This window comes from Lutra lutra, chromosome 15 (genome assembly GCF_902655055.1).
Source record: "Lutra lutra chromosome 15, mLutLut1.2, whole genome shotgun sequence".
Classification (NCBI taxonomy): Eukaryota; Metazoa; Chordata; class Mammalia; order Carnivora; family Mustelidae; genus Lutra; species Lutra lutra.
In genome coordinates, this window is record NC_062292.1 from 39,616,909 (window position 1) to 39,625,548 (window position 8,640).

General features: G+C 43.2%; 1 pseudogene; it reads right to left on the reverse strand.

Moving 5' to 3' along the window:
* Positions 1 to 5,023: 5,023 nt before the first annotated feature.
* LOC125085580 (keratin, type II cytoskeletal 8-like) lies at positions 5,024 to 6,350 on the reverse strand (annotated as a pseudogene).
* Between the last annotated feature and the right edge of the window lie 2,290 nt (positions 6,351 to 8,640).

An 8,640-nucleotide genomic window follows, 5' to 3' on the forward strand; every position in this document is an offset into this window, starting at 1 on the left:
TAAAAGAAAGACCTGACAAGGTGGTGTCCTGAGCAAGAGCTACTAAAGGTATTGAGACATGAGGAAATGAAGACATTGAGGACAGTTTTCTCCCCTTATCCATGGGGGATCCCTTCCAAGAACGCCCCATGGATGCTTGAAACCAAGGAGAGTCCTGAACCTTATCTATCGTATGCTTTTTCTATACATATGTACCTGTAATAAGGCTTACTTTATAAATTAGGCAGAGTAAGAGATTAACAACAACAACTAATAATACAATAGAACAGTTATACCAATATATTGAAATAAAAGTTACTTGAATATGACCTCTCCCTTTCTCTCAAGGTATTACACTGCACTCACCCTTCTTGTGACGGTGGGAGATGATGAAATGTCTGTGCAATGGGATGGAGTGAGGTGAATGAGGCAGGCCCCTTGCCATAGCTAGGCTACGATTGACCTTCTGATGATTCGTCAGAAGGAGCGTCATCTGCTTCCGGACCATGGTGCATAGCAGGGAAAACAAAACCATAGATAGGAAAACTGCGGATACGAGCTAGCTACTACATAGGCAATTCCTATAAGAAATCAGGCTGTAAAACAGAAGGATTATCAAGGGAGGTGGACAATCTTTCCCTGCTCTCTTCCCTTTTGGTTCGGTAAATTTTAAAGGTTATTGGGGTGCCTGGGTGGCTCAGTGGGTTAGGGCCTCTGCCTTCGGCTCAGGTCATGATCCCAGGGTCCTGGGATGAAGCCCCACATCGGGCTCTCTGTTCAGTGGGGAGCCTGCTTCCCCCTTCCTCTCTCTCTCTGCCTGCCTCTCTGCCTACTTGTGATCTCTGTCTGTCAAATAAATAAATAAAATCTTTAAAAAAAAATTTTAAAGGTTATTAATATTATCAAATTCAGTACTCCAAAATCTTTGTCAGTAAGCATAAAATACATAATAGTTTAAAATATACAATGATTTATATAGCAAGCAGTCTATAGTAGTCCTCTAATATAGTCCATACACTATTATGGTTTGTAAGAAATAAAAACAAGCAGAAAATGTAATTTAAATATCAAAACGAGATTAAATAATGTGTGCAAAGTTCTTACTTCAGTGCCTGACACAAATATACATTTTATTCTTTCTGCAATGCAACAAAATTTTATAGAAAGATTCTGTGTTTATTTTTCAGTCAAAAAATTTCTGTTTCCACATAATCCTCCTTTACCTTAGAAATCCCAGAGACATATAGATTAAATAAGAAACATATTCTATAAATTATCACATACTTTATACTTGCTATCTTAGTCCTGAAGTTAGTCCAATTTCTAGACTTTATTTCAGGGTAAAGGGAGAGAGAATCTTAAGCAAGCTCCATGCCCTGCATGTAGGCCAGTGTGGGGCTCAATTTCATGACCCTGAGATCATGACTTGAGCCAGAATCAAGACTCAGCCACTTAATCAACTGAGCTACCCAGGCACCCCCCCTCTTCTTTTAGATAAATAATGCTAAAATCTAAGACAATTGGAAGATATTGTGCAATTGATGTTGGATATTCTGCTTTATCAATATTAATTTTCATTGGACAAATTCTACTTATTTTTCCCCTTTCTTATTCTGTTAGTAGGTATATGCTTGTACTATAACTAATTAGGATTAAATTAATATAGATTTAATAAGCAACCAAATATTTTACAAAGTACTCTCCAATAGTTGTAGTTGTGGTGTTTTTTTAGAAAGATATGTAACGGTCCCTGTGTGGCTCCCTTGTTTTGAGTGTCCGACTCTTGGTTTTGGTGCAGATCATGATCTCAGGATTGTGAGATCAAGCCCCAAGGTGGGCTTGTGCTCAGCATGGAGTCCGCTTGTCTGTTTCCTTCCTTCTCTGAGTCTCCCCCCATGCATATGCATATGCAAGCTCTCTCTCTAAAATAAATAAATAAATAAAATCTTTTTTAAAAAATAAAAAAAATAGAACTTGAAAAAAAAATAGATATTTAGGACCCGATTTGTGAGTACATACGTGTTATAATTAAAGAAGGGTACACACACATATTTAACTTGTTAAAGATCAAGAATATTTGATTACATGAAGTAGTGAATAAATTCTTTTCTACCAAAAAATTCGCCTGAGCCTGAAAAGCACCAGGAATCAGCGGTTGGCCCTCTGGATGCCTTTTATCATGTGCCACAGGCCCATAAAAGTTGGATATTCCCGCTCTACTCATACATTGGACCTAAACCAACACCACCCTGCCGCAAGTTTGCCTACAGAAGGAACTCCGTCTAATCTCTTCCAAAACGTCCTAAATAAGAAAATAAAATAAGTAGAAGTGAAGCTGCACTACTCTAGGGCACATTTATATTTCTGACAACTATGGATTATTCAGTAATACCTCTCAGTGCACCAGTAAGCAGGGAGCATAGGAAGCTAATAAAAGTAATGAAGTCTTTGTAGTACATGAACTCACTGCTATTAAATCTCTTCTGAGAAATGGGATGAGCCTGCCAAGTTTGTTGGGAGGACAGCTGAATTTGTAAGCTGGTCAAGTGAAAATAAGTTGTGCCATGTGGCAACAGAGGCTGAAGATAATGGGCGTTCAGGCTCAGGAACTGAATGCTTTGTCTAGCCTTCAATTTCATTGAGGAGGGATGATGACATAAAGCTGGATTTATCACATCTGTACTTGTCAGCAAAATCTAGAGGGAAAAAATCACAGTTTTATAGTATGCAAAGCTTGAGCATATCACGTTGCTAACAATATTGAGCCACATAATGTAAACTTAACATTCTTCATCCGATGACTGATACCATTTGCCATCCCTGTGGCCTGTGGAAGCGCCTTAGTTATCCAGAGCTCCTGGAAAGCCATGATGATGTTGAGGTCTATGGGAAGGGCTACTCAGGTGGTCAGTCAGACAAAGACCCAGCAGGAGACAGCCCACTCTAATTTAGGAAAGCTTACTACATGAAGGTGCGGCCAAGGCCCACGGAATCCACAAAGATAGTGCAGCGCATACCCCGAGGTAGTATTGGTGGGTGCACTTATCACCCCTGGAACAGAAGCATCAAGTGTTACTAAAATCTAGATACAGAAAAGGCTGTGCAGAAAATGTCACCTTACAGCAACTCTGACTTTCGAAAAGGGACACAGCCTGCCTGAAGGCATCCTGCGGGAAGGGGATGGAGGAAAAATACCCCAGCGTCCTCTTCCCGTACTCTCCAGCAGGTGCCGCTCATTGACTGAACCCAACCAACAACCAGGTTTCTTCAAAAAGAACCCTTTGAAACTGTCTCTAGGACCCAGGGCAGGGTGGAGTAGCAGGTAGTGTGATCTAAAGGGGCAAATGGAAGACACCCAACGTCAGTGGAAAGACAGCATTATTGTCTCAAGTAACTTCTAGTTTTGCCTAAGTCTTTACCGGTAATTCCCTCGATGATATTATTTGCTTGCTTTCCTCTCCAGCACGAACAGGTCTAACATAAGAGTAGACGAAGGACATTAATCCCCAGTAGTCAATTTCCTTAAGCATGTCCAGGTAACATTATCTCCTGCCTCCCCACAAAAATCAAGAATTCTCACCTTAATCCCCAGGAGAATATTTATTTTCATTTTACAAAGAATGCCAGTTGTTGAGTGGTGACTGTTTTTAAAGAGAGTAATTAAAGCTCTCAGTTTTTCCTTTTACAAATCAGGTGAGCAATGTACTTACTCTGAACAATGACAGTTTTTTGGCTGCTTGTGAACTCTGGAAATATTGATCAGTTCAAAATATTCGGACGCTTGCATCTCCTGGATTTGCTTACCGCAGCCCTTCTTCCTGGTCGGTCAGGAGAGCACCAGCAATTTTGTTATCATGATAAATTATCCTCCCTGGTAGGTCACTCTTTTTTACCTAAAGTCACAATTTGCTCTTTCCTCTAGGTCACAACCTGATTTTTCAGGGTGACAGATTTATTGCTTGCTCTGTGCTCCAAAAAATCAACGTTGCTCAAAATACAGTACTGTCACAATAACTTTGGTATTTCCCAATGGGAATAAAACCCAGCATTTATATTCCTGTTTGAATATGGTAGAGAGAGAGAGAACATATCCCCATTTCTCCAAATCTGGGCTGGAGACTGTAGTTAGATTTAAGCCAAGCTGCCAATTTTAAACAACTGATGAGCAACTACTTGTTGGCATAGTCTTGGGGGAGCATTTCTTTTGAGGAAGCACAAAAAAGCAGAGCAAACAGGCTACTTCTGACCTCCAAAGCAAGCCTTTTCACTGATGGCACATTTCCTTCAGCTATCATAAAAGCCCAAGTCCCCCATAAAATTTCCCTAAAACATGACAATAAAGCTGTGATGTTAGGTAAGGTCATGTCACAGACCTCTCACGTTGGAATGGGCTAAAGTGATGAACAGCACTACCAGGACTGTTCATTAAAAAACCCCACACTCAGTCCTCAATGCTTCCTTCCCCAACCTGCCATCCGGATATGCTGCAAATCTCCAACCCTGCATCAGGCCCCGCTCCCACACTGTATGCTTCTAAATGCTGTGTGACCTTACAAATATTACTTAACCACTCTGCGCCTCCATTTCCTCATCTGTTGAATAGAAATAATTATAAAACATATTTTATAGGACTGTTGAGAGAAATAAGCTACTGCTTATAAAGCATGTAAAACAAGGCCTTCCAATGCAAGGATTAGAAAATTTTTATAAATTTAGTCTGGTGAAAATAAAGCGGTATCTTCTTTGCGGTTTTCATTCCCCAAGATGACTGCTCACATCTTTTGCCATTTTTCTACTCTGGTTGTTAATCTTTCTCTTTTCATTTGTTGAAATTCTCTATATATTCTGGGCTGAACATGTGCTATTTGTATGTTTTGCAAATATGGCTATTCTTTTTATCGGGGTGGGGGAGTGATTGGCAGAGACAGCTGAGGCTTTATTGGGGAACAGACACTTGAATTGGCTTTTAGTTGGGGGCAAGAGCAGGAGGTACCCAGCGCTGTAGGCTCCCCACCAAGGGTGGACTGAGGAATGGAGCTGAGTCTCAGGTGAGTCTCCTGTTTCTGACGCTGCCCTGCACAGCTCCTTCCCCCAAAGGCTGTATGGCAGCCACAGGAGTGGGGAGGCTGGGAGCAACCACACATGACTCCAACACCAGCTTCCCATCGCGGGTCTCTTGTCTTCTTCACAACCATAGCCTTGGAGGAGCTGACTCAGCTAAAGGAACTGGCGGCCACCCGAGGCTGGACTGGAAGAGCTCGGGCTAGTTGAGGCCAGCGCTCCTGAGCCACACCCCCAGTGGGCGGAGCTTGGCCCACCTGAGTAGCCGCGGGCAGTCCTCGTACGGAGACTTAGGTTTGGGTCCTGGACTCCAGCCGGCTCTCCCCTCCCTCCAGCAGTGTCCAGTAGGTGACATCCTCCATGTCCAGGGCCAGCGTCATGTTCATCAGCTCCCGAGGCCACTGTCGCGCCAAGTCCCACTCGGCTCCACGACAGCACCTCCAGCCCGGTCAGTTTGGCGTCAGCATCCTTAATGGCCTGCTGCCTACACTGCCCGGTACCAGCGAGGGCAGCCTCCAGGGAAGTCCCCTGGCCATTGAGGCCATCGAGCTCAGCCTGGAGTCGGCTCACGTTCCGGTTCATCTCACAGGTCTTCGTCTTCTGCGCTGGAGGTCATTCCGGTGCTCCCCAGCCAGTGTCAGCAGCTCTTATGCCTGATCTGGTACATGGTCTCAGCCACGGCCTGGCTGCGGTTAGTGATGTCCTTGTGCTGGGCCTTGACCTCCGTGGTGATGCCATCTGGCCCGGGGAGCAGCTGCTGTCTACCGAGGGGAGCGCGGAGGTCCTAGATCTGTGACTGCGGTTCCCGGTTCCCCTTTTCCCCGGGCGGCCAGAGGAAGCCCATCTCACCAGCCAGTCCTCGCAGCCGGACTCCAGCTCCGCCTCATTCATGTAAGCCTCACTCACAGCCTTCTTGACAAGGACAGATGCATTCTCCAGCTCTGCACGCTCTCTGATCTCCTCCACCTACTTTTTCTTGAAGTCCTGCGCAGCCTCTGCCTCTGGACAGACTCCACCTCCGGCCTCAGTGTCTTCTGGGCCAGTGCGATCAGCTGCCACCCAAAGTTTTGATATAGCCCTGAACATGCCCACGTTACTGCGAGCCGCTTCCACTACTGCAGGAGGCTCCATTTAGTCTCCAGAATCTCGTTCTACTGCTCCAGGGTCCGTACCTTGGGTATAAAGGACACAAACTTGCTGTTGGGAGTCTTGAACTGCTCCTTCTCCTGGCTGGGCACAGCCTGGATGTTGGAGTCCACCTCCAGCTTATGGGGGTTCAGCAGGTTCTGGTTCACTGAGACGGCTGCCATGCCCTCTCTACTCCCTACCCCCGCTCAGCCTCCAACCACATTCACAGTGCCCAGGCCGCTGGGGAAGCTGTCGCCGCTGTCCACCAGGGAGAAGGGTGCGCTCAGGTGCAAGATGCTGCTGAAGACCCAAGGGCTAGAGGTGGACACGCTCTAGGACTTTTGGGGCCACCCTGATGGACGTGGTTGGAGGCTGGTGTGGAGGCAAGTAGGCTGAATCAGAGATTGGTGAAGGAGCCAAGAAGCTGCTTCTAGGTGGGGTGTTCACTCTTTATTATATGTATAGTATAGATTTTAATCTCAGGAAGACAAGAATTTTCAAAATAGATCCCCCAAATACTTGAAAGTCAATGCCTTAATAATTGGAGTAAGCATTCCAAATAGACTGACAGCACCTTCATAAGACAATTGCCAAATCCTTCCCTTGCTTTTTGCTAAGTCAGACTGGCCTAAATGTTACAGCAAATTCTTAAATCAAAGTAAACTTACAGGGGCACCTGAGTGGCTCCGTCGGTTAAGCGTCCATTAAGCTTCCATTCTTGATTTCTGCTCAGGCCATGGTTTCACCGTGAGATGAGCTCTGCCTGGGACCGCACTCAGCAGAGAGTCTGCTTACGATTCTCTCTCTCCCTCTGCCCCTCCCTCGCTCACTCTCTCTCTAAAATAAATAAATAAATCTTTTTTTAAAAAGTAAACTTATAATTGATAATCATCAATGATTACATACTCAGGGGTACAGAGAATAATAAGCACAATTTCTGCTTTTATCAGGTTTAACATCTAGCTATGATGACAGAGTAAACATATTAAAAAATATTTAAGGGGTGACTGGGTGGCTCAGTTGGTTAGGCAGGTGGGGCTCCTGATTTTGGCTCAGGTCATGATCTCATGGTCAGGGGATGAGTCCCGCCTTGTCTCCCTGCTCATCCGAGAGTCTGCCTGAGATTCTCTCTCCTCCCTCTCCCTCTGCCCCCTCCCCCTGCGCACCCCCCTTAAATAAATAAGTAAATCTTTTTCAAAAAAAGTAAAAAAAATTTTTTTTAATTATAAGGTAAATATAAATTTCAGGTAGTACACACCACTGTATATATCACTATAATTCATTCCTATATTTGGAAAACTCATTTTCATAAGTCACACCAACAAAGATAACAAAATGGTGAAAACTCATTTTCTCCCTTGTTGATGGGAATCCTTGAAAAGTCACAGTTTATAGTGTTCAAACCATGAAAGAACAGGTTTTTGTTATTGGAATTAGTCCATGGATAGAAATATTGTCATAGGCTCAGTGTTTAAGAGGATGTTCAGGCTGCAATAATTCCCTGTTCTCTTTCTCTTATTCTCACCATCTGCCAGTTAGGTATGGTTTCAAACATATCATGCATATTGGGCAGCTCTTAGCCTTTAAAAAAATCTTATTATACCATTTCTGTAAACATTCTTGAGTTTTTTAAGGATCTTTCTACATAAGTCTCGAGTGATAAATGCAAGTTGGTTTTAATTATTCTTATTCTAATCATTTTGTGATCCAAATATGGCCTTTGTGTACTCAAAATATTTAAAGTCTAAGGCGTTTGTTTCAAATCAATCCAACTTCGGTCCTTAGCTCACTATCAGTCATCAGGGAACAAGAAATATTTTAAAACACAGTTCTCCCTGGATATTAAAAATATTATATTTTACGGGCACCTGGGTGGCTCAGTCAATTAAGTGTCCAACTCTTGATTTCAGCTCAGGTCATGATCTTGATGTCGTGAGATCGAGCCCTGCGTCAGGCTCTGCACTCAGTATGGAATCTGCTTGTCCCTCTCCATCTCCCTTCCCATTCTCATGCTCTCTCCCTCTTAAATAAATAAATAAATCTTTTGGGGCACCTGGGTGGCTCAGTTGGTTAAAAAATATGTATCTTTCATTTTAATCATCAAAATTTATTCTTAATTCTTAGAACTGTTACAAGTCAAAAGACCAGTTGGCAGAACAAGTATTTAAATTCTGATTTATTGTTTTAATTCAGTAAATGTTTATAATAATAATAATAAATGATAATTCATAGTAAATGAGTGTCTTAGTAAATAGTAAATAGTAAATGAGGCCTTCCAGGAAGCTCTATCTGAATTAGGGCTTATCTATTCAAGTCAATAAATGCTTCTTGAGTACCTGATATGTGCAAAGCACTGTCCTAGGCATTTGGGAGTCTATAAAGATTGCAACACAAGTGATTATGCTGCAAGATAGTATAGACCCATTAGGTATCATAGAAAAAAACACAATTGCTTTGGTAGCTCAAAGACAG